This window comes from Carettochelys insculpta, chromosome 4, assembly GCF_033958435.1.
Source record: "Carettochelys insculpta isolate YL-2023 chromosome 4, ASM3395843v1, whole genome shotgun sequence".
Taxonomy (NCBI): Eukaryota; Metazoa; Chordata; order Testudines; family Carettochelyidae; genus Carettochelys; species Carettochelys insculpta.
In genome coordinates, this window is record NC_134140.1 from 62,791,907 (window position 1) to 62,818,639 (window position 26,733).

A 26,733-nucleotide genomic window follows, 5' to 3' on the forward strand; every position below is an offset into this window, starting at 1 on the left:
ACAAGTGCTTTCCTGCTTCACTCCTGGTTTTTATACCCTGCTTTCACTTTGATGAGATGGCACCTCCTCCCAGAGATAAACAGTAAAAACTTCTTACTCAGAGTTTTTTATAAAGAACAGAAGGATTAATCTAGAGGGTCAAACTGGGGGCTGCCTGCACAAAATGAAAGCAAAAGTAAACTACACAGAATATGGAGTGACACTTGGTGGTCAGGGATAAAGACAGAGAGAAACAGCTCTACCTGTATTGTGATTTAAAGGATATCAAGATGTAATACTGTCATCTAACTCGGACTGTTGCTCTCTCACAGCTCTGTAAAGGAACCTGAAAAGATCCCTGTAAAGAGTTAACGTACTGTAAGGTCACACTTTCTCTCACTCCCTTATGCTGAATCTTCCTAAAGCTGATCTCAGTGTCTGTGTCATATGGTTGGTATAGTCCTGCCAGCATCTGTGCTAGACAAGGCTTAACAGGTTGGCTCAGTAGGACAGAGTAAAAGGGTACCCTAGCTGGCAGAAAGGGTGGGGTCTGTGGTATCTCAACATATCAATTGGCACCTCAGAGGGGGTAACCCATCATAGTGTTCAAAATAAAAGGGGTCATTTAAAGTCTGGAACAAAGCAAAAAAGCCTTGGGGTAGCTTGAGAACAGAAACTTACAGCACTTCCCCATACTGTTCCATTGGGGCTGTGCTGAATTTGGGTGGGCCCACAGTCCTTTTTGTCCTCAGTCCAGAACAAGTCCTCCTTTCATCTGACCACCTTAGATAGCACCGCCACAAAAATCCTCCCTATTCTTTAGTTTTCTATCCGAGTCAATCATGCTGCTTAAAATAACTTGTTTATTTAATGGCCTACTTACTTCCCAGTATTGCCCTGAATCATTTAATGTGTTTAAATACATTATGCATGTTGTAGAAAAGATATGATTAAAACCTTGTTTGCATTCTTTAATAGGCTTCACTATTACACACATACTTTCAAGAGGAATGATTGACCTCGTCTCTAATTACAGCCATAATACTTTCCTCCAGTTCCACTCTTTCCCAGCCCTCCTCTTGATTTGCCAGAAAACCTTAAGACCCCAGACTGAAGCTTACTGCATGACAGCCCATCACCATTCTGACTGCAATATTCGCAAACAGTTCTATCTACTGAAAATTATTCATATGCTCATGTCTCCCCACAACTAAGAGAATTTTTTTGGAGAGGTTCACAGAGGGCAGCTTATCCAACTAGAACGTCAGTAGTCTTCAAAGATAGCTTGTTGGTGGCCCATTTCCCACATTTTCCAGAAGTCATCTCAGAAACTAGCTGAGGGTTCACTTTCCAATGTGAATAAGTTATTGGACATAAAAACTCAGAGATACACACAAACATTCACTGAAGTCAGCATGAGGCTGAAATCTAAGAATTTTAGTTCTGGGTTTCTACTAATTCACTGCATGGGCTAGGTGAGTAAGTTTCCAGTCCTGCTGTTGGGTTAAGGAATAAATGAGTTGTCTGTTTCTTTCTAATCTGGCATCCATTTCAAAAAATTCTCAGTTGTTTCCCCAGACTGGAAACAAGAGAGGACAGAAAAGAATTGTTTAAGTTCAAGACAACAGCTCCTCCCACCAACTTTAATATATCACAATAGTTTAAAGCCTTGAGAGCCTGTGTCAAAGAAAGACTATTTCATCTACAAGGTCTTGTAAAGAAAGCATGAATACAAGAGTAAGGATTTAACAGCTTAAGAGTGTTCAGCAGAACAGCATCATCCTAGGGTATTAAATTCCTCTCACACTTCTAGTTTTCATTTTCCAAGTGAAACAATAGTTCATAGAGGAAAAGGGAATTACAGGCTGAACCTCTTTAATCCAAAACTTTCTTGTCTGGCGACATCCATAGTCCAGCTTGATTTCAGTTAACTGGATATCCACTTACCTTGTGTATGGCCAAGTTTCTCATCGTCCCATAATGTTTGTTTACAGCCACCAGTCCTGGCTCTCAGGAGATGTCTACACTAGAGAGTTTTGTCAACAAAACTGTTCTTTTGGCCACAAAACCTATGGCCCATCCACACTAAAAATGCATTCTGTCAACATACTGTTGACAGAACTCGGCACTTTTGTCAACAGGTTTCTGCCTCTCCCCCGGGAGGTAGAATGCCTTTCTTGAGAGAATCTGTTGACAAAAAAGCTGTGTAAACATTCAGGAGTTGGGGGTGGGGTTGATAGATAGGGTTTCTGGGTTTCCAAGTCACCAGGCAGCCCTGTCTGCTGTGCTTCAGTTGTCTATTCTGTTGAGAGAGTGACCAGTCTGGCCACTCTTTGTCAACAAAATGGGTCGACAGAGTGATCCACTTTTATGTGTGGACACTATCTGTCAACAGAAGTTTTGTCAGAAGACCTCTTCCGACTGCAATTTCTATTGACAGATCACTCTGGTGTAGACATGGCCTCAGTGTTCTCTGATGTTATTTAGCTTTAAATTACCTCTAAATGACTTCCAAAAGCCCAGCAAACAGTGGAACTGTTGGTAATCCTGCTAGATAATATTGACCTCCCAGGGTTAAGCAAATTCTCTTATTCAGCACCAGTCAGGTTCCAAAAGTACCAAATTACAGAGGTACCATCAGAATGAACACCAAGGTTCCTGACAAAGAAGGGATCTGGATACAGAAGATATTAAAAAGTTGTAAATTGAAAACAGGAAAGTCTGAAGACTGGTACAGTATTTCATTTACTAAATTGAAAGGAAGAAAGAAGACTATGTTTACAAGAGAAAGAGATTCCAATCTTTTTAATTTTTCTTTGCCAAAGGAAAAAAAAAAAGAAAACAAAGGCAAAAAAAGGCAAACATGTCTAGTACAGGCCAAATGTGAAAAATGTTAATGGAAAGAAGTGACATGCACGTCTCTGAAGTCAGAATTAGACTCCAGAATAACAATTTACTTCCTTCCAAACTTGTATTTAGGGGTTAACAAATTGTCATTCACTAGAATGATTTAAACATGTGATTTGGAAATTTAAAATCAAATTTAAATAAAATCCTGGCTAAAGCAAAATTCTTCTTCAGAAAAAATGTGTTATGCATTTATATATCTGTATATTATTTAAAATGCTACATCTCGCTTAGGTTTGGTCACCATTGTGAAACTATACAAAAACTACCACTGGAATATTTTTTTTTAAATATATTCTACCAGATGTTATTTTTACACTGGTCAATTCAGGCTTTCTCAGTGGTGTGCACAAATTTTGTTGTTGTTTTTAAAACTTTGTTATGACCTTGAGCCTCCATAAGCTCATTAAAAATTAAATTGCTTCTTATGCCCTGGCATCACTTTCCAATTTCATCAGAAAGCACAATAGAGTCCCTAAGTGGATTTACCTATAAAATATTCTTGTAAGGAGGATAGAAAGAAGCAAGTTTAACAACCTTAATGCTGAAACTGAAGTTATAGAAATACCATCCAGGGGGCAATCACATATTTTATAACCAGAAAAAGTGAAATTCTTTGCAATGTTAAAATTCTGTTTTGTGGCTTCTGAAGTGAAGATTCTTTGAAAATCATTCGCATTCCAACTTCATCTTCTTCTTTACTAGCTGAAAATAAATGCAACTTTCTCAAAACGCTGAAACTAATGCATGCTTCTGCTGTTTTCACTAATATTTATACTGAAACAAAGTGATAACTTTTTAGGTTTCGTTGGCAAGCTTGTTTAGTATTGTAAAACACTGGTTGAATTTCAGGTTGTTGTTTGGTTTGATCATTTTCTTTCCCTCTTCTTATTTACTATCTAAGAACATCCATTTGGCTTTTGTAATGGTTGTTCCTTGTACTCATATTGGTTTGCACATGGCGTATTTGTCCATTATCTTGAATATTTGTTATTCGCTTTCTGTTCTTCTCTTTAAAATATTTCTTTTAGTCATCCAGAAAAAATGTCATGCAATTTAAGTGACTAAACACTGTGAAAAATGACTAGTTAAGCTGAGCAGTTTTGAACAACTCGAATGGAAATTTTTTCTAAACCTCCATTGGATAAACAAATAAATAAATTTGCACAAAAGAGAATCAGTGTGCAAACAGTTCACAGAACAATAAAATGTGCTGCCATTTATTCTGAATTTTGTTTGTAATAATTAAGCAACCAGTTCTACTGACGATTATAAAGATCACAGAACCAGGTCCTTAAAAATTTTGTTTATTTGGACATAAACTCCCATGCAAATCAGTGGGAGTTTAATCTTTGACAGCAAGATCAAGGCATATAGTATGTTAGCTGCAGAAAACTTTATCCTCCTTAATTAAAAACCCCACTGTTGTTTCTTAATTTTGAGCAGATGGTAAACACAGTTAATGTACCATTGCAAAACTTCATTTGCTGTTTGTATTTTTTTATGGCTGGATAATCCCTACACTAGATTAGGGCAGGACTGGATATTGGTCTGGTCTATAGGCAAAGGCTAAACCCAGTTCAACAGCACCTGCTGGCCTTCAGGAGTTTTGGTCCTCTGGCATGCTGCCAGGTGACCTGTTGGGGAGCACTGAGAGGTATAAGGAGCTGGCAGGAAACCAGAGAGGTTTCTTTCAAAAGTTTTCACATATCTCCATTTTCCAACTGAACGTTTTGATTCCATCAGCTCTGACTCTTGCTCCTACCAGGGTATTGGGGCTTGTCCTTCTCCACCCCTTGCTACAGCTGGACCAGGGCTCAGGCATCAAGGGCATTCATTGCACCTACACTTTTGTCATATTCACTGTTTCATCAACCAGATCTTGTGTTTAGTGCTTGCAAGTTACCCCCAACTGAAGAAGGAATCAGATCTGATATTTCCACCAGTCTGTGCTGTTTTTCCAGCACCGTACACTTTATAGAACAGATACAAAGTTTCAGAGAAACTGCCATTAATTTAAGGATATAAATCTTAGTTATGATAATGCTGTAGTTAGTATAAAGCTCTACCAAAGAGTCAGAGAATTCAAAGTTAAGGTTAAACATACAACAAAGCCAATCATTTTCAGGCATGGAAATTCACTTTCAAACTGCCTTAATTATGGCTCCCTACATACGCCAGTCTCCCATCTTCCCTTCTTGCACACATAAAAGCCCTGTCTACACGTGCACGCTACTTCGAAGTAGCGGCACTAACTTCGAAATAGCGCCCATCACGTCTACACGCGTTGGGCGCTATTTCGAAGTTAACTTCGACGTTAGGCGGCGAGACGTCGAAGTCGCTAACCCCATGAGGGGATAGGAATAGCGCCCTACTTCGACGTTGAACGTCGAAGTAGGGACCGTGTAGTCGTTGCGCGTCCCGCAACGTCGAAATTGCTGGGTCCTTCATGGCGGCCATCAGCTGAGGGGTTGAGAGACGCTCTTTCCAGCCCCTCAGCTCAATGGTGGCTGCATGGAGCGGCCCCTTAAAGGTACCCTCCCGCTCCCTTCCTGTGCAGGAAGCTGAGGGAACGTGCAGGCGGCAGCCCAGACACGCGGCCAGCCTGCATGTTCCTCAGCCAGCACAGCCACCCACCCAGCTGCGATGGCTGCCCGGCAGCCCCCCCCAGTGCCCCCAGGGGTCCCCCCACAAGGGGAGCCAGGGCAGCCAGCCCAGCCAGGCGGGCAGCCAGGCTGGCAAATCAGCAGCGGGGCCCCTCCTGGACGGCGGCCGAGCTGCGGGACCTGCTGGGGCTCTGGAGCGAGGAGGAGGTGCTCCAGGTAATGGGGAGCAAAAGGTGGAATGCGGATGCGTTCGCTCAGCTGGCTGACGGCCTGGCTGCCCGGGGTCACCCTGCCCGCACTCCTGATCACATCAGGAGTAAGGTGAAGGAGCTGCGGCAGGGTTACTCCCGGGCCCTGGATGCGGCCAGCCGATCTGGGGCCGTCCCCGTCACTTGCCCCTTTTACAGGGAGCTCAGGGACATCCTGGGCCGCCGGCACACCTCCTCCCCTCCAGCCACCCTTGATACTTCGGCCGATGAGCCCCAGCAGGCCCTGCAGCTGGAGTCCGCCCCGGAGGTAAGCCCCGCACCCCGGGGGCCCCCCCCGGAGCCCAACCCCGGGACATCGCGGCAGGAGGAGGAGGAGGAGGAGGGGGGCTCCTCCTCCTCAGAATCCGGGCTGCAGATCCTCCTCCTGCCATCCCGGAGCAGCAGCCGGGCCTCCGCCCCCCGGGGATCTCCAGACCGTGGGAGTGGACCGACAGGTATGTACCCCCCTCTGGTGTACACCCCTGGGCTTGAGGGGTGGGGGGTAATAGATATGTGTCCAGGGTCCCCCACATGCTCACATGGCCATGGCCCCAAGGACAGCAGGGCCATGTCCCTCACAGCAGTGCATCAGCCCCTGCCCCCACCACCCCGCACGACAGTGCCATGCCCCATCCCTGGGGCAGGGGGGAGCGGAAACTCGAGGGGCCCCCGGGAGGAGGGGGTGGGACACCCCGCAGCAGCAGCAGCAGCAACAGCAGCAGCAGCAGCATGTGATGGAGTGGGGGGAGTGCAAAAGGGAGACTCAGGCTAGATATGAGCAACAAGAGCCGAATAGCTCCCAGGGGCAAAGGATGATCGTGGGGCTACAGCTGGCAGGTGACACCTCTGCCCTGAACAAAGAGGAGGGAGGAGCCGAGCTGGCTTTGAATTGGGGGAGAGGGCGGGGGCCACAGGTAGAGGCTAGGGGAAGGGAGAGCTGGAAGGCAGCCAGCCTGAGGAGGGGGAAAGCTGCATCCCAGAGGGGCACCCCTTGGGGTCTTCTCCCCAGGACGGGTTGGAAGGACTGTCTCTTCCGACAGCTGGTGCTGTCACTCCTGGGAGAAACTGGGCATCTGTGGCCTAAGAAACCTCTCCTGCTGTCAGACCCTGTGGAGTGAAGTGAGAGTCGCTCCCACCAGCGGACGGGGTGCAGTGCAGGGGGACCCCTGAACCCCATCCATCACAGCAGCATCTCCCGGGGACGGGGATGGGGAACCTGCAGCACAGGGCTGGGGGGACAAAGGCCACGGCTCGGGGCCCACACTAACGCCTGTTTCCATTCTTCTTCCCCCCCTCCTCTCCTGTGTCCCGCAGCTGCACCATCGGAAGGACCGGAAGAGAACGCCGGCGAGGCGTCAGTGGTCCCGGAGAGCCCTCCGGGACCATCGCTCCAGGCAAGCCCCTCGGCCGAGGACCGACCGGCCCCATGGCGGGCTAGACAGCGGACCCCGCGCGACCACCACCCGACGGCAACGGACCCCTAGCTGCTGGCCATCCACCGTTGGCAGCTGGAGGTCGCGGAGCAGCACCTGCAGCTGCAGGAGCGGGCGCTGGCCTGGCGCCAAGAGGCATGGGGGGCCTACATGGAGACTTTCAACCGCCTGGTGGACTACCTGGCCCCCCATGCCGCGCTGGCCGCCGCAGCGCCCAACGTGCCTGCTCCACCCACCGCACCACCAGCTGCTCCGCCCGTCGCCATCCCGTCCGCTGTCGCCCCGCCACCCACCGGCGAGGGCTGGAGCGCCGAGGGACCCCTGGAGCCAGCTGAGACTCGCCGGGCATATCTTCCGGTCTGGCCCGCCCCCAGCCAGCCCCGGACAGGGCTGCAGCTGCGGCGGGGCTCCCGGCCGCCCACACCCAGTGCCGGACTTTAGGGGCGAGGGGCCCGGGACGTGGCCCCCCCCTTGTATATAGTTTGAACTTATTATTTTGTGCCCCCCGTTTGCCCCGTCCCCCCATGTAAATAGTTCTCCCCTTTATCATCCCTAGTTTTCTTTTTATTAATGAGGACACTTTTTTCTTACTATTGTTTTATTTGTACATATTACTTTGGTTCCACATGTTGTATATAGTTTGTTCTTGTTTTATATATTTATAGTTAAAAAAAAAAGTTCTCAAAGAAAAAGCAGTTTAAGTTCAGCCACAAGTGCATGCTGTCATTTGTCCAGGAAAAGTGGGAGGGGGGTGCGGTTGGGTGCTCCATGGTGTGGCCGTTGGGGCAGGAGTGTGGTGGAGGAAGGGGCGGGCAGTGGGGGGCCTGGCAGAGTTCACTGCGCGGCCTCATCATCGAAGTGGGCCCGCAGGGCCTCCCGGACCCGGGTCCCTTCGGGGTACATCTGCCGACTGGGGGCAACAGGTGGCTGCACGTCGGCCCTGCCGGCCTCCACATACCAGCACTGGAAAAAGGCCTCCCCCTTGCTCTCCCCCAAATTGTGCAGGGCGCAGCAGGCACCCACAATCAGGGGGATGTTGTTGGGGCCCACATCCAGGCGGGTCAGGAGACATCTCCAGCGTCCTTTCAGGTGGCCAAATGAGCGCTCCACCACCTGGCGCATGTGGTTCAGGCGCTGGTTGAAGCGCTCCTGGCTAGCGGAGAGATGGCCCATGTACGGGTTCATGAGCCAGGGCCAGAGGGGGTATGCCGCATCTGCGATGATGCAGAGGGGCATGGTGGTGTCCCCCAGAGGGATCTCCCGCTGGGGGATGTAGGTCCCCGCCTCCAGCCAGCGGCACAGGCCCGAGTTCCGGAAAACCCGGGAGTCGTGGGTGCTGCCAGGCCAGCCCACATAAATGTCCTGGAAACGTCCCTGGCTGTCCCCGGCCTGGAGGACCACAGAATGGTAGCCCTTGCGATTCAGGTATCGTCCTCCACTGTGATGCGGGGCGCGGATGGGGATCCAGAGCCCCAAAGCAATTGGGGAAGCCCAGGGTGGCAAAGGCTACGATGGTGGCATCTGGGTCCCCCAGCCTCACGAGCCTGTGCAGGAGCATAGCATTGATTGCACACACAACCTGCAGAGAAAGCACATGGAACAGCACCAATGAGGGGTGAGCAGGGTGTGCATGGCCCTGCCCTGCCCTGCCCTCCCCTCCCCTGCCCTGGCCTCCCCTCCCCTCCCCTGCCCTCCTCTGCCCGGGCCCTCCCTCCCCTGCCCTGCCCTCCCCCCCTGGGTTCTCTTATCTCCATGAGGACAGCCCCGACGGTGGCCTTGCCGACACCAAACTGCTGGCCCACGGATCGGTAGCTGTCGGGAGTGGCCAGCTTCCAGACAGCGATGCCGACCCATTTCTCCACTGTGAGGGCACGCCGCATGGCGGTGTCCTGGTGCCTGAAAGCGGGGGTGAGCCACTGGCACAGCTCCATAAATGTCTGCCGGCTCATTCTGAAGTTCCTGAGCCAGCGGTCGTCGTCCCACTCTCCAAGCACCAGCCACTCCCACCAGTCGGTGCTGGTGGGGTAGCTCCACAGCCACCGGCGTGTGAGGCGGGGGGGGGCGGGGTGCTGCAGGGTTGGGGGTTGAGCCCTTCTGCCCTGGGGTCAGCTCCTCCTCCGGTGTAGCAAGGAGGTGCTCAGCTGCCTCCCTCATGGCATGGAGCAGGGCAAGCCCTGCTCCTGCTGGGAGGGCTGGGTGGACCTCTGGCTGCTGCTGCTGCTGCTGCTGCTGCTGCTGCTGCTGCTGCTGCTGCTGGGGGTCCATGCCTGCGTCGCCCAGGGTCTGTGTGCCTATGGCTCCTCAGACCGCGTGCTGTGCAGGCTGAGTGTGTCTGGGAGGGGCCCTTTAAGGGAGCGGCTAGCTGTTGCCCCAGAAGCGCTAGTCCGCCCTGTGACCCTGTCTGCAGCTGTGCCTGGCATCCCTATTGCGATGTGTGCTACTTTGGCGTGTAGACGTTCCCTCGCTGCGCCTATTTCGATGTTGGGCTGCGCAACGTTGAAGTTGAACATCGACTTTGCCAGCCCTGGAGGACGTGTAGATGTTATTCATCGAAACAGCCTATTTCGATGTCGCTACATCAAACATCAAACAGGGTGCGTGCTAACAGGAGGGAGTTTGGAGAGGCTCTCCTGGAGGAGGAGAAGGAAGGAGCAAACTAAAGCACCTTGGGGTAAGTGGCTGCTTATATTTGGAGGTTTTGGGCTTGTGTGTTTGTTTGGAGTTTGGAGTTTGGAGTTTGTTTGTTTGGAGTGCTGAGCTGAGTGTTTGTTTGTTTGTTTGAAAGGCCGTGTGCTCAGGCAGGCAGGCAGGCAGGCAGGCAGTTGGAAGCTGATTAGGTTTGAATTGAAACACCGTGTGCTGATTGGCTGAGCTGTAGGCAGAGGGAGGAGCTATCAGGGAGGCTGAGCACTTAAACCCTGCTAGTAAGCGACCAGGGAGCTTTGCGACCGGGTGCTCGCGACCAGGGTGCGTGCTAACAGGAGGGAGTTTGGAGAGGGGAGTTTAGAGGGGGAGCTTGGAGGGAGCCAGTGACTTCTGTTGCCCTTAAACTAAATCCTTTATAACAACCTCTATCTGAAACATTTAATTAACCCTCATATATAACTAGAGTAGGAAATGGAGGCAGAAGCCCAGCAGCAGAGTGGGGGCTATCCTGTTTATTGTGTCGAGTGCAGTATGTATGACTACCTACCCTGTGGGCGGGTGGCGTATGTGTGCGCTCGATGCAAGGAGCTCCTGGCCCTCAGAGACCGAGTGCGTGCTTTGGAGGCCAGGGTGGCTGAACTGGAGGAGCTAAGGAAGGCAGAGGTGTTTGTGGATGAGACTTTCCGGGACATAGTAGGGCTGTCCCACCTCCAATCTGACAGTCCTGAGGCTGTTACGGAGGATGAAAGGCTCAGGGAAGGAGAGCAGTCAAGGGGAGCAGAGGGAAACCATCCCGTAGTTGGGACCCTCCTTCCAGAGGGTGATGTTGTATCCTCTCGTGCCGAGGATACTTCTCCGGGGGAGGGAGCGCCAGCTGTTAGGAAGAAGCAGGTTTTAGTAGTGGGGGATTCGATCATTAGAAATATAGATAGTTGGGTTTGTGATGACCGGGAGAACCGTATGGTGACTTGCCTGCCTGGTGCGAAGGTTGCGGATCTCTCGAGGCATCTAGACAGACTTATGGGCAGTGCTGGGGAGGAGCCGGTCGTCGTGGTACATGTTGGTACCAATGACATAGGGAAGGGCAGAAGAGATGTTCTGGAGGCCAAATTTAGGTTACTAGGAAAGAGACTGAAATCCAGAACATCTTTGGTGGCATTCTCTGAAATGCTTCCGGTTCCACGCGCAGGGCCAGATAGACAGGCAGAACTTCAGAGTCTCAATGCGTGGATGAGACGATGGTGTAGGGAAGAGGGGTTTAGATTTATTAGGAACTGGGGACACTTTTGGGGTAGGGGGAGCCTATACAGGAAGGATGGGCTCCACCTAAATCAAGGTGGATCCAGACTGCTGGCATTAAACATTAAAAAGGACATAGAGCAGTTTTTAAACTAAGAGGTGGGGGAAAGCCGATTGCTGCGGGGGAGCACCTGGATCGGACGGAGACTTCTCTTACACGAGGCTCCATAGACAGGGATTCCCTAGAAGTTAGTCAGATAGGGAACGTGGGAAATAATATATGGGCAAGATCAGATGTGAAACAATCGTGCATAAAAAAATCCACCACGTCTGTGAAAGGCGGACATATAAATAGTGGTAGTTTTCTAACATGCTTTTACACTAATGCTAGGAGTCTGTCTAATAAGATGGGTGAACTGGAGTACCTCATATCAAAGGAGGAAGTTGACATAATAGGCATCTCAGAAACATGGTGGAATGAGGACAATCAGTGGGACACTATCATACCGGGATATAAATTATATCGGAAAGACAGAACAGGTCGTGCGGGTGGCAGAGTGGTACTATATGTGAAGGATAATATAGAATCAAATGAAGTAAAAATCCTAAAGGAATCAAAATGTTCCATAGAATCATTATGGATAACAATTCATTCCTCTAATATGAATATGGCATTAGGAATATATTACCGACCACCTAACCAGGACAGTGATAGTGATGCTGAAATGTTAAAGGAGATTAGAGAGGCTATCAAAATAAAAAACACAGTAATAATAGGAGATTTCAATTATCCCCATATTGATTGGGTGCATGTCACCTCAGGACGGGATTCAGAGATTAAATTTCTTGATGCCTTAAATGACTGCTTCTTGGAGCAGCTAGTACAGGAACCCACAAGGGGAGAGTCAATTCTCGATCTAGTCTTGACTGGAACGCAGGATCTGGTCCAAGAGGTAACTGTTACTGGACCGCTTGGAAATAGTGACCACAATATAATAACTTTTAATATTCCTGTGTTGGGAAGAACACCGCAGCGGTCAAACACTCTGGCATTTAATTTCAAAAAGGGGAATTACACTAAAATGAGGAAGCTAGTTAAACAGAAACTAAAAGGTAGAGTAATTAAACTAAAATCCCTGGAAGCTGCATGGAAACTGTTTACAGACACCATACTAGAGGCCCAACTTAAATGTATACCCCAAATAAAAAAACACAGTAAGAGACCTAACAAAGAACCACCATGGCTAAACAGCCATGTTAAAAAGGCAGTGAGAGAGAAAAGGGCAGCTTTTAAAAAGTGGAAGTCAAATCCTAGTGAGGAAAATAGAAAGGAACATAAACACTCCCAAATTAACTGTCATAATGTAGTAAGAAAAGCCAAAAAAGAGTTTGAGGAACAGCTAGCCAAAAATTCAAAAAACAATAGTAAAATGTTTTTTAAATACATTAGAAGCAGAAAGCCTGCTAAAAAAGCAGTGGGGCCCTTGGATGATAAAGATATAAAAGGAGCGATCAAGGAAGACAGTGCCATTGCGGAGCGATTAAATGATTTCTTTGCTTCAGTCTTCACGGCTGAAGATGTTACAGAGGTTCCTAAATCTGAGCCAGCCTTTTTAGGCGACAAATCTGAGGAACTCACTCAGATTGAAGTGACATTAGAGGAGGTTTTGGAATTAATTGATAAGCTGAATAGTAACAAGTCTCCAGGACCAGATGGCATTCACCCAAGGGTTCTGAAAGAACTCAAATGTGAAATTGCGGAGTTATTAACAGTGGTTTGTAACCTATCCTTTAAATCCACTTTGGTACCAAATGACTGGAAGACGGCCAATATAACACCAATATTTAAAAAAGGCTCTAGAGGAGATCCTGGCAATTATAGACCGATAAGTTTAACATCAGTACCAGGTAAATTAGTAGAAACACTAGTAAAGAGTAAAATTGCAAGGCACATAGAAGAGCACGAATTGTTGGGCAAAAGTCAGCATGGTTTCTGCAGAGGGAAGTCGTGTCTGTCTAATCTATTAGAATTCTTTGAAGGGGTTAATAAACATGTGGACAAAGGGCACCCAGTGGACATAATATACCTAGATTTCCAGAAAGCCTTTGACACGGTCCCACACCAAAGGCTTTTATGTAAATTAGGTGGTCATGGGATAGGAGGAAAGGTCCTTTCATGGATCGGGAATTGGTTAAAAGACAGAAAACAAAGGGTGGGAATAAATGGTAAATTTTCACAATGGAGGGGGGTAACTAGTGGTGTTCCCCAGGGCTCAGTCCTGGGACCGATCCTGTTCAACTTGTTCATCAATGATCTAGAAAATGAGGTAAGCAGTGAGGTGGCAAAGTTTGCAGATGACACCAAGTTGTTCAGGACAGTCAAAAGCAAAAGGGATTGTGAAGAACTACAAAAAGATCTCAGCAAACTGAGTGATTGGGCAGCAAAATGGCAAATGAAATTTAATGTGGGTAAGTGTAAGGTAATGCATGTTGGAAAAAATAACCCAAATTACACGTACTACATGATGGGGTCAAATTTAGCTACGACAGATCAGGAAAGGGATCTTGGAGTTATAGTGGATAGTTCTCTGAAGACATCCACGCAGTGTGCAGCGGCAGTTAGTAAGGCAAATAGGATGTTAGGAATTATTAAAAAAGGGATCGATAATAAGACAAAAGATATCATACTTCCCCTATATAAAACTATGGTACGCCCACATCTCGAGTACTGCGTGCAGATGTGGTCTCCTCACCTCAAAAAAGATATATTGGCATTAGAAAAGGTTCAGAAAAGGGCGACTAAGATGATTAGGGGCTTGGAAAGGGTCCCATATGGGGAGAGGCTAGAGAGACTGGGACTCTTCAGTTTGGAAAAGAGGCGATTGAGGGGCGATATGATAGAGGTATATAAAATCATGAATGGTGTGGAGAAAGTGAATATAGAAAAATTATTTACCTTTTCCCATAATACAAGAACTAGGGGACACCAAATGAAATTGATGGGTAGTAGGTTCAAAACTAATAAAAGGAAATTTTTCTTCACACAGCGCACAGTCAACCTGTGGAACTCCTTGCCCGAGGAGGCTGTGAAGGCCAGGACTCTATTAGGGTTTAAAAAAGAGCTTGATAAATTTTTGCAGGTCAGGTCCATAAATGGCTATTAGCCAGGGATAAAGTATGGTGCCCTAGCCTTCATAACAAGGGCAGGAGATGGATGGCAGGAGATAAATCACTTGTCTTCTGTTCTCCTTCTCTGGGGCACCTGGCATTGGCCACCGTCGGCAGATGGGATGCTGGGCTTGATGGACCTTTGGTCTGACCCAGTATGGCCATTCTTATGTTCTTCTTATGTACATCGAAATAAGCTATTTCGATGTAGGCTTCACGTGTAGACGTAGCCATAATGGGGTTGGCTGCCATCTAGGAGTCAACTCATGGCGAGAGATGTCTCTGCAGTGCCGCGCTAACAATTTATCTCCTCTGCAGGATATGCCCTTTGCATTGCCACCACAGAAATAGTCTCCAAGGCCATTGTGGCCAAGCTTTTGTTTCTTTTCCACTTTTCTGCTACAAAAACATAGCCTATCATCCTGCTGCTGTTGAGTTTTGTCCTCAGAGGGCATCCCTTCTTCAGCTTACAACCAGTTAGTTCTATTGCTTCTGGAAGTCTCAGTAACCCTCACCATACCCTTCACTCCTTCAGTTGCTTTCTTTTTCTCTCAGCAGCATCTTCTCTTTCCACATTCCTGCCACATTTATAGTGGAACCACCCAAACCAACCCAACCCAAATATAACTCCTTCATAATTCAGGATGGCTAATACCAGGCCCTCTAGCCCTGGAGGGAAAGTCACTTTGTTACTATACGGGATATCTTAAAAATGCCCTACCAAAAGCTGCTTTTATAGTTAGTTTCATACATACACTTCTGTAGTAATTAGCGTGCTGCTTTGCCACCACTATACCATTTACTATTCTCTAGCAGTCTAGCAGTCCAGAACGTTTTTATATGGCTTATAGTATTGTAGGACATGATGGCTATGTCTACAAGTGCACGCTACATCGAAATAGCTTATTTCGATGTAGCGACATCAAAATAAGCTATTTCGATGAATAATGTCTACACGTCCTCCAGGGCTGGCGACGTTGATGTTCAGCTTCGACATTGGGCAGCACCACATCGAAATAGGCGCTGCGAGGGAACGTCTACACACCAAAGTAGCATACATCGAAATAAGGGTGCCAAGAACAGCTGTAGACAGGGTCACAGGGCGGACTCAACAGCAAGCCGCTCCCTTAAAGGGCCCCTGCCAGACACAGTTGCACTAAACAACACAAGATCCACAGAGCCAACAACTGGTTGCAGACCCTGTGCATGCAGCATGGATCCCCAGCTGCCGCAGCAGCAGCCAGAAGCCCTGGGCTAAGGGCTACACGTGCCCTACTTCGAAGTTCAGCTTCAAAGTAGGGCGCTATTCCCATCCCCTCATGGGGTTAGCGACTTCGACGTCTCGCCACCTAATGTCGATTTCAACTTCGAAATAGCGCACAACACGTGTAGCCGTGACGGGCGCTATTTCGAAGTTGGCGCCACTACTTCGAAGTAGCGTGCACGTGTAGACACGGCCGATGTTGCAGAAAGTGCTCGACACATCACAAGTGCCCCAATTCAGCAAAGCACTTAAGTATCTGCTTTGAGATATCACGTAGGAATCTGTCCCTCAAGAGTGGGTCCACTCGTGTTTGTCAAATACTGGCTGTGAATTCCTACTGCTAGTAGGTACATTGTTTTTCTCTGAGAGCAATAATCCAAAAAGTGACAGGACAGGACACTTAGGAGGACTTTGGTCCATCAAACCATCTTCTCATTAAATTTCTTCTGGAAGTATATACCTTATTATACCAGAATGTATTCCTGCAATGTCATTCTGATTAGGAAGACACTGAAGAACTACAGAGCAGCTAACTGAGGGACTGACACATTTTTCTGCTCTTTCTCTGCCCCCTATCTAGCAACCTAATTACCTACCTAGAGCATCAACAGGCTATCTGTGGAAGTGTCTGAGCCACAGGCACAACAATCATTGCTTTTAGTTATTCTAAAGCCTGATCCAGGGTTTCACAGTTCTCTGACATTCCCCTTCCCATGATTGTTATCTGGAATCTTGTGCCTTTCAAAATAATTTCCACAATTTTCTGTCCCCCTTCTGACACACATATACTGAATCTCCAATGCAGTTCTGGGCTTTTTTATTATTTCCTGATGCTTTGCAAAGTGACAAAAACTTAGCAAAGGCTTTTAGTTTTGCCCCCTTGTCCTAAAAGTAATACAACAGAATTTTGCCACTTCTTCTTTGTTCTATTTTTAAAACTTATCTATAATCAGCAGCTTCCGCACATAGTGCACTGTCTCCAGGAAGATGTTAAATGTTTAGAAAGCTGTTGTCATGTTTCAACAGAATCAGCATGCACAATGGCAGAAAATAGATTATACTGTATGGCTACGTCTACATGTGAAGCCTACATCGAAATAGCCTATTTCGATGTGGCGACATCGAAATAGGCTATTTCGATGAATAACGTCTACACATCCTCCAGGGCTGACAACGTCGATGTTCAACATCGACGTTGCGCAGCAGCACATTGAAATAGGCGCTGCGAGGGAACGTCTACATGCCAAAGTAGCACACATCGAAATAAGGGTGCCAGGCACAGCTGCAGACAGGGTCACAGGGCGGACTCAACAGCAAGCCGCTCCCTTAAAGGGCCCCTCCCAGAAACAGTTGCACTAAACAACACAAGATCCACAGAGCCGACAAATGGTTGCAGACCCTGTGCATGCAGCATGGATCCCCAGCTTCAGCAGCAGCAGCCAGAAGCCCTGGGCTAAGGGCTGCTGCCCACGGTGACCATAGAGCCCCGCAGGGGCTGGAGAGAGAGCGTCTCTCAACCCCTCAGCTGATGGCCGCCATGGCGGACCCCGCTATTTCTATGTTGCAGGACGCGTAACGACTACATGGTCCCTACTTCGACGTTCAACGTCGAAGTAGGGCGCTATTCCCATCCCCTCATGGGGTTAGCAGCTTCGACGTCTCGCTGCCTAACGTCGATGTTAACATCGAAATAGTGCCCAACACGTGTAGCCGTGACGGGCGCTATTTCGAAGTTAGTGCCGCTACTTCGAAGTAGCATGCACGTGTAGACACGGCTTATATGTGATATACAAAATTGATTAGAATTTGCATAAAAGCCTTTAATAAGATGCACAAAGAAACATCAATGGCCAAAATGCTGGAGACCCAAATACAATTTTTGAATATGAGACCACTATTGGCTTTGCTACCTTTTCAAGTGATTACTAGGAAAAACAAACAAACAAACAAATAAGCAATAACTAGGAGAAGTGTAAAGTGTTGGAAAAAAATTCTCTCTGACCTTGAGAAAAATATTTCATCTGGTGTCAGAAGCGAAACAGACTCTTTCTTACACTACAATAACCTAATCAGTGCCACACAAGATTAGACTGAAATATTAGATAACAGCATGCAGATTTTATTTCTTTGTGAAAACAGAACCCATTCATTTAACATTAACCAAATAAAGTATGTCAAGCACAAAAGACATCTGCTATTATACAGATTCTACTGTATATGTATGATACAGTTAGAGCTCAAGTATAATCAAGTATTACCAGGGCCCATCAGTTTCTATTCTACTCCTTTATTTTTAGTCACTTACCATTTTCACTTTTGAGATTCTACATACCTCACCTTCACACAAAAGTAACAGGGAGTGTTGTTCACATGCATAGCTTAGGAATTATGCTCACATGAGGTCAACTCAGCTGCAGGCAAAAAGTAGTGGGGGTGAGTCTGAGGCACCTGTCCAGCTGGAATCCTAGGTTTTATCCTTTTGTATTTCAAGTGGTCAGTGGTTTAAGGAGATTTCCTGTGCAATTTTCTGAAAGACTCAGAAGATCTCTGCAAAGCTCCTACGATGAGCAAGAGAAAAACTCCCTCCAGCAGGCCACCTGAGGAGGATGGAAAAATATTTGCCTGGGGTGTTTTGTCAATGAGTTAAGCATCTTGTTCCAGATGATCAATTCTACATGCACTCTTGCCAATATTTTACAAGTCAGCTTTACAAGTGTGCAGCTTTTTTTTAATTTTTAATTTTTAAGAGGAAATTGTTTGGATTTGAACTGCCAAGAGAGTCATAACACATTGAACAATATAGGCACACTCATTCTTAAAATTATTTATTTAAATGTAAAGCCTTGGCTTTCTGCAACACAAAAGTGGAAAACACAGAAAATGGATGAAACTCTCATTAACCTTACAGTGTGCATGAGCATGAGTAACTCTTTGTTTCTGAGGTACCTGCTCCAGATATTGTCGCATGATCTACAGAAAAAATGCTATTTATAAATGTATATAACTTTATTTCATAAATAGGGTGAAATTCACAGTTAATTTTGATCAATTTCACAGCCAGGGAATCTTAATATTGGTCAATATCATGATTTCAGATGTTTACATCTGAAATTTCACATTATTGTATCCACAGGGTCCTGATCCAAAAGGAGATTGTACAAGGTGTCAAAACAGTTGTTGGGGGTGGAGGGTGGGGGTTACAGGATTGCCTTACTCAATACTGTGTAGCCTGCAGAGCCCAGCTCTAGAGGCAGCAGCTGCAGAGTTGAGTTCCCTGCAGCTGTAGGAGGCTTCCAGAGGTGGAGGTTGGAGTGATCTCCCCAGTATTGCTGGGAATGCCCCAAACAGGAGCTCCTATTTGCCAGTCAGACTCAGAACAAGTGGTAGATTAATGCATGGACCCAGCAGGCCTGTGCCCAGGGGACCCAGACAACTTAAAAATGGGTGTCTTCACTGTGACGGAAGCCATGAAGTTGAATCCCAAAGTCCCAGCGTGTGTTGTGTGGGCTAAAGCTCTGAGCTTGTCTCCCTGGCCTTGTCTACACGTGCCCCAAACTTCGAAATGGCCACGCAAATGGCCATTTCGAAGTTTACTAATGAAGCGCTGAAATGCATATTCAGCGCTTCATTAGCATGCAGGCGGCAGCGGCACTTCGAAATTTACACAGATTGCTGCTGCGCATCTCGTCCAGACGGGGCTCCTTTTCGAAAGGACCCCGCCTCCTTCGAAGTCCCCTTATTCCCATCAGCTCATGGGAATAAGGGGACTTCGAAGTAGGTGGGGTCCTTTCGAAAAGGAGCCCTGTCTGCACGAGATGCGCGGCGGCAAGGAGCATCAATTTCGAAGCGCCGCTGCCGCCCGCATGCTAATGAAGCGCTGAATATGCATTTCAGCGCTTCATTAGTAAACTTCGAAATGGCCATTTGCGTGGCCATTTCGAAGTTTGGGGCACGTGTAGACACGGCCCCTGAGTCCTATCAGGAGCCATGGAGCTTGAATCCCCAAGCCTAGGCACCCTGAGTCCCAGTTCAAGTAATGGTAATGGTGGGGGAGGAAGCCTGGAGCTTAGTCAGGCACTGTGGAGTTAAACACTCCAAGGACCTGCAGGAGGAAGCCCTGAGTCCCAGTTGGAACCTAGGCACCTCCAGCCCCAACTGGAGGCTCTAGGAAGAGTCAGCAGCACAGAGCTCAGGTGGCCTAAGTCTGGGCAGGAACTGCAGCAGTGGAGAGTGGATGGCGAGGGGAACAGCAGCAGCAATCCCAGAGCCCGACATCCTGAGCCTGACTGGGAGACAGGAGGTGGTGAGAGAACAGAAGCCCTGGGCCCTGGCAGGAACTGCAAGAAAGGGAGGTGACAGCAACCCTAGTGCTCAGGCATCCTGAGCAGAAGCCAGAGGGGGATGGGAGGGAACAGAAGCTCCAGGTTTCTAGTGTTCAGAGCCCCAGTAGGAAATGCAGGGGAGGGGTGGGAAAGTAGGAGCAAATCAGAGCTAAGGAGTCCTGAGGTAAGAGGGAGGGAACCGAATGCCGAGTGCCCAGAGCCCTGGAAAGAACTGCAGGGGAGGAGGGATGAGGAGCAGAGGCAGCAATCCTGCAGCTGGAGTCCTGAACCTAAGCAGGAGTCACAGGGAAATGGAAGCCCCAAGCTGGGCCAAAGCTGAAGTGTCTGGAGCTGTAGGGAGTGTCAGCGTTAGACCCTGGCTGGAGCCCGGGGGGCACCCAGCCTCCGCAGGAGATGTGAGGGAAAGCAGCAGCCTGGAGTCAAAGAAAAAGTGTTGAATGGCAGTAGTAGCAACATCCTAGCCTAGGTGCATGGAGCCCATGAAGGAGCCTGAAGCCCAGTTCTAGGGCTGTTGCAGCATAGAAGTGACTTTACTTCTGTGCTGCCTGTGGGGATGGGTCTGATTTCCCTACAATAACAACTGAAGAGGGTAAGGAGAAGCCCAGTCCCTCTCCAGCCCTGCTGATTTCTGGGAGATCCAGTTTGATAGGGAAATGTTAATTTCACGGTCTATGACATGTTTCTCCTGGAAGTGAATTTGGTAGGGCCCTATTCATAAGTAAATAAGGAATGATAAATTTAGGACTCTTCATATAAAAAGCCAGGGTGACCCTACTCAACATAAATCATACATCAACCCATATAATGAACTGATATATACCCTACTTTTGTTTTATGCACATTGTTTTTGTCATCCTCAGTTTAAACTGTATAATTATTGAAGAAGAATAGTGTGCCAAATGTGCTGGACAATCTTGTAATGCAAATATACTGGGACAAAATTTTGTCCGCATACTACATTGCCTGATCTGTTTCTCTTTTAAAATTTGCATTTTAGATACTTTGCTAAATGGAGAACTGATGCCTGCCCTACCTTATTCTATCCTATTCTATTCTGCATAGGTTCTTGTTCAATTCTTACCGCTGGAATAAAATTAATAAATCAACTTGTTTGTTTATGTTAGTAGAATGGATCAAAGAGTAAGTGATATTGTTTCTACAGTCATGGATTGGACAAAAAGGTTGAGATCCTCTTACCCATAGAGCAAACTTCTTTTTATCTTTAAAGGACCTTTGAAGAATAATATACTGTCATGTCAGACTATTCAGAGCTACACAGATGAAAAGATATATATTTCAATATCAAGTATAGGGGTTATAAATATAGAATATTAAACAAATGTATTTTTGCATGATTTTTAAGCATGCTATACTAGTAGCTGTGTGTTTTACACAGCTATTGATATTAAAAATAGGAAATTTAGTTTAATAACTATGGCTGTGTCTACACTTGCATTCCTCTTTCAAAAGAGGCATGCATATGAGGGAAATTGAAAATGCAAATGAGGTGCAGATTTACATATCTGGCACCTCATTTGCATATTCTTATTTTGAAATAACTTCTTTTGAGAGAAGTAAACCAGTGTAGATACTGCTCTTTCAAAAATAAACCCCATCTTCAAAAAAATCCTTCTCCCCATAAGAAAGGGAAGAAAGATTCTTTTGAAGATGGGGTTTACTTTCAAAAAAGCAGTGTCTACACTGGTTTTCTTCTTTCAAAAGAAGCTATTTCAAAATAAGAATATGCAAATGAGGTATCAGATATGTAAATATGCACCTCATTTGCATGTTTAATTCCCTCATTTGCATGCCTTTTTCAAAAGAGGAATGCAAGTGTAGACACAGCCCTCATGTTTATGAAACTTGCACGTTTGAGGACTCAAAACTAGGAAATATAAAGTTATGATTATGAACAAAATCTTAATTTATCTCCACTCATTTTGCACACATCTTCAGTTACATAATCTTTCTACTCTTTCACAAATCATACAATTGAACAATCATAGCATAAGTGAACTGTAAGAAACATTGAGAAGTCATTACGTCCAAGCAGTATCTAGATCATCCTCATACGTGTTGTTCCCACTTGCTCTGAAAAACTTCCAGTGACAGAGATCTAACAACCTACCTAGGCAATGTATTCCAATGCTTAACCAGGCTGACAAGATGTTTTTTCTAATGACCAACCTACACCCACCTTGCTGAAATTTAAGCTCAACGCTCCTTGTCCTATCATCAGAAAATAAAGAGATTAATTTTTTCTCTCTTTTCCTTGTCACATCCTTACGGATAATTGCAAGCTGTTTTCAGGTCCCTTCTCAGTCTTCTCTTTTCCAGACTAAACCAACCCAATTCTTTCCATAATCCCTCATTGTCATATATTCAAGACTTTTAATGATTTTTGTTGCTCTTCTCTGCACCTTCTCCAATTTGTTCACTTCTTTTCCAAAATATAGATCTCTTAACTGCATGTAATATTCCAGTTGAACCTTTAACAGTGCCAAGGAAAGTAGAAGAATTATTTCTTCTGTCTTGCTTACAGCACACCTGTTAATACACCCAGAATGGTGTTTGTGATGTTTGTGGGGTTTTTTTTGTGCAAGTGTCACATTGTTGATTCACATTTAGCTTGTGGTCTACTATGACCACTAGACTAGATCCCTTTCCAAAGTACTCCTTCATAGATGGTCACTTCCCCTTTTGTGCGTGTGTGGAACTGATTTTTCCTCCCTAAGCAGAGTACTTTGAATTTATTCTTATTGAATTTCATTCAATTTACCTCAGGCTGTTTCTCCAGGTTATCCAGATAATTTTTAATTATAATCCTACCATCCAAAACCCCTCCTTGTTTGATATTATTCTCAAACTTTATATGTGCACTCTGTATACCACTATCTAAATCATTGAAGAAGATGTTGAACAGAATTGGTCTGAAAATTGATAACTGCAGAACCCCATTTGTTATAACCTCCCAGCATGTCTGTGATCCATTGATAACTACTGTCTGGGGCTAGGGCTGCACTGAGCTGTAGTGCCAGCAGCTTGAGGCAAATGAATGGTCTTGGACATGCAAATAGATGTTCATTTGCATGTTCACATGAAATTGTCCTGATGGCAGAGGCTGCCGCTGGCAGAAAACAAACAGTGTAGATGTGGTTCTCCCAGCAAACACTCTTTCTTGACAGCCCCGTATGCTAGAAAAAAATTCATCTGCGTGAATATCCAAATGAGCCAGTCATTTGGAGACTATTCATTTATATCAAGCTGCAGGCATTACAGATCAGTGTAGCCCTAGTCTGGGAATGGTTATCTATCCAGTTATGCACCTATTTTATAGTAGCTCCATCTAGATAGTGTATTTCTAGTTTATTAATAAGAAGTTCATGTGAGAATGTATCAGGCACTCTACTGAAGTCTAGGTAGTCCACATCTGCTACTTTCACTTTATCCATAAGGCTTGTTATCCTGTCAAAGAAAGCTATCAGGTTGGTTTGACACGCTTTGTTCATTACAAATGCATTCTGAGTGTTACTTATCACCTTATTATCTTCTAGATGTGTTTTTCAAATAGATGGGCACACTATAGTAGCTCTTTTCCAGTCTTCTGGAATCTCTCCTATATTCCATGACTTTTCAAAGAAAATAGTGAATAGCTGAGCTATTATCAGATAATGGCCTTCAATTATCTAAAAATATGTCACAACGAGTAGAGGGAGACCTCATTTTCACTATGTCAGGCATCTATTCACCACCAACCTTGTTGGTGAAAATGGAAACAAAGATGTCAGTAAGCACCTCTGCCATTTTCACATTTTCCATTATTGTTTTTCCCTCTTTATTATGTAATGGTCCTACTCAATCCTTGATCTTCCCCTTGCTTCTAATCTTCCCCTTGCTTCCCCTTGCATCAATAATACATCATTGTTGACAGAACTTGCCACACATCCACACACACACGTTTTGTCAACAGGCTGTCAACAAAATTCCGTACTTCCACCAATAATCTTCTGCCTCTCCTGGATGAGGAAGAGCACCTTTGTTGACAGATTCTGTCCACAAACAAGCTGTGTGGATGCTCTGGGGGGCCTTCTGTTGACAGGCAGGGCTCTCAGGACATTGGGCAGCCCTATCTGCTGTGCTTCTGGTGTACTGTTTTGTCGAGAGAGTGTCCAGGCAGTCTGGCCTCTCTGTCGATGTTGTGGATTGCTCTTTTAATTGGTTTTAGTGTGTGGCTACACTCCGTCAACAGATGTTTTATTGGAAAATCTCTTCCAACAGAAATATCTATCGATAGATGCTTCTAGTGTAGCTATAGCCTGAAAGAATGGTTTCTTCTTACCCTTTGGCTGGGTCTACACAGAGTTTTGCTGGCAACCCCCCTCTGTTACCAGTCCCTTATGCCTGAAAAAAAAATAACCCTAACCCTGAAAAAATTCAGGCATACAGACAGGCAATAGAGGGAGTTTTTGCAATTGCAAGACTGCTCATTAGCTTGAAGCTGCTGGCAATATCACTCCATGTAGACCCATCCTTTATGTCTCTAGCTAGTTTGAGCTTATTTTGTGACTCAACTTTTCTAATTTTGTCACTACATACTTGTGTTATTTGTTTGTTACCCTTTGTAATCTGACCTAGTTTCCAGTGTTTGTGAGACTCTTTTGAGTTTTAGAAAACAAAAGTAGCAGTCGTGTAGCACTTTAAAGACTAACAAAATAATTGATTAGATGATGAGCTTTGGCGGGACAGACTCACTTCTTTAGATCTGATCTGATCTGAAGAAGTGGGTCTGTCTCACAAAAGCTCATCATCTAATAAATTATTTTGTTAGTCTTCAAAGTGAGACATGACTGCTTGTTTGTTTCATGAAGCTACAAACTAAAAATTGTTACCATTCTTTGATTTTTAGGTCTTTCAAGATCTCCTGGGTAAGCCTCGGTGGTCTCTTACCATGTTGTCTGTATTTCCCTATGTAGTGGAATAATCATCTAATAAATTATTTTGTTAGTCTTCAAAGTGAGACATGACTGCTTGTTTGTTTCATGAAGCTACAAACTAAAAATTGTTACCATTCTTTGATTTTTAGGTCTTTCAAGATCTCCTGGGTAAGCCTCGGTGGTCTCTTACCATGTTGTCTGTATTTCCCTATGTAGTGGAATAATTTGCTCTTGTGTCCTTAATAATGTGTTTTTGAAAAGCTGCCAACTGTCTTCAAATGGTTTTTCTTTGAGACTTGCTGCCTGTAGGAATTTACTTACCAATCTCTGACTTTGCTAAAATCTGACTTCTTGAAATTCAGTGTCTTTATTTTGCTGTTTTCTCTTCTATTGTATTTCTTAAAATCATGACCTCTATCAACCATAATCACTTTAATCCATGCTGCCTTCCACTCTCAAATTGTCAAACAGTTCTGCCTTGTTTGTTAATATCAAATCTAGAGCTGTCTCCCCCAATAGCTTTCTCCACCTTCAGAAGTGAAAAAATTCTCCTACATTATAGGAACTTGGATAATCCACATCCTGTTGTATCATTTTCCTAATAGATGTGTGGATAGTTGAACTCCCGCAATACCACCACATCCTGTGCTTTGGATGATTATGTTAGTTGTTCAAAAAGAGAAAAAAAACTTCATCTACCTCTTCTGCCTGGTTAGGTAGTCTTTAGTAGACCCCCTAACATGACATCACCTTTGTTTTCATATGTAATATATTCTCTCTCTTCAAAAACCTGTAGTGCCACATACTACTGCAGATATGCCGAGCATACATGGTCCCTGAAAATCATTAATATATATTAATGTGCAAAAATAAAAACATATTATTTATATAATTCCAAAGATGTGTAAATCCCATATATAACAAAACAAAAAAGACAAGAATTTCCTTACCAAAAGTGTTTTCAATCTTAAGATGCCAATTGTGTAACATAAAACGTAAAAGAAGTGGAGTTCTGCACCAGGGTAGCAGTATCCCTGTTCTAGGCTATTCTGTATAGGCTTTTATGCCATGTTCATCACCACACATGTTATCCTGAGTGACTTCACATAGTCCTCAGGTGAGATGATGAACATCAGTCAATGCGGTTTGTTGTCTGATGCTCTCCACAGGGAGAGAGTGGAGTGTGCACTAGAGTGTTTTTGATTTGGCAGGAGTTTGCAAGGGTGGTTCACCCCTTATTCTTATTCATATGTTGCTAAGTGTTCACATGAAAGAAGGCCCTCTTGCAAATGGAGTGGAAGGGTTTTAGTTCATGTAAGAGTCTAATTCACAGTTTCAGTCTGGTCCTGGAGAAAGCTCTGTTTCCCCATAAATGGGCATGCCTACCCTATGGCACTTTCTTGCTGGCCAAACATATCTTGGCAGCATCTTGCCTTGATTTCCTCTTCATTTTCTCCCAGAAATAATCTGCAGAGGCTTCTCTCCAGTACGTAACAACCTTCCTTTTGGGGGACTGTTTAATTAATACGCCCCCTCAAGAGTAAGGCTCTTCAGTGTCTTCCACCACAATCTCCCACTAGGTACAACACCTTTTCCTTGAATTCTGCCTAGCTTTCAACTTCTTCAATGTGCACAATTTTCAGCCCTTCCAGCCTCTCTTCATGCTCTCCCTTTAGCTCATCCTGGGCACATCCTGGGTGCATGTATTGCTAGGCTGGCAATCACTTTGCACTCAGAGGGTTGCACAGGCCTCCTTTTTGGCCTATGTTTCTAGACTCAGTCTCAGTCACTTGTCAAGCTGGTTCTTTCATGATCCTTTCACATCTTTTCACTTCTTCCTTTATATGGATTACAAGTTTTCCCATGGGCCCAAAGGGCCAGCAAGCAATCAGACATAAGTCTACTAGATCCTCAACTCTCTCTTGAGGGGACCAGACATTCTATCAAAGAACTGCACAGATGATCT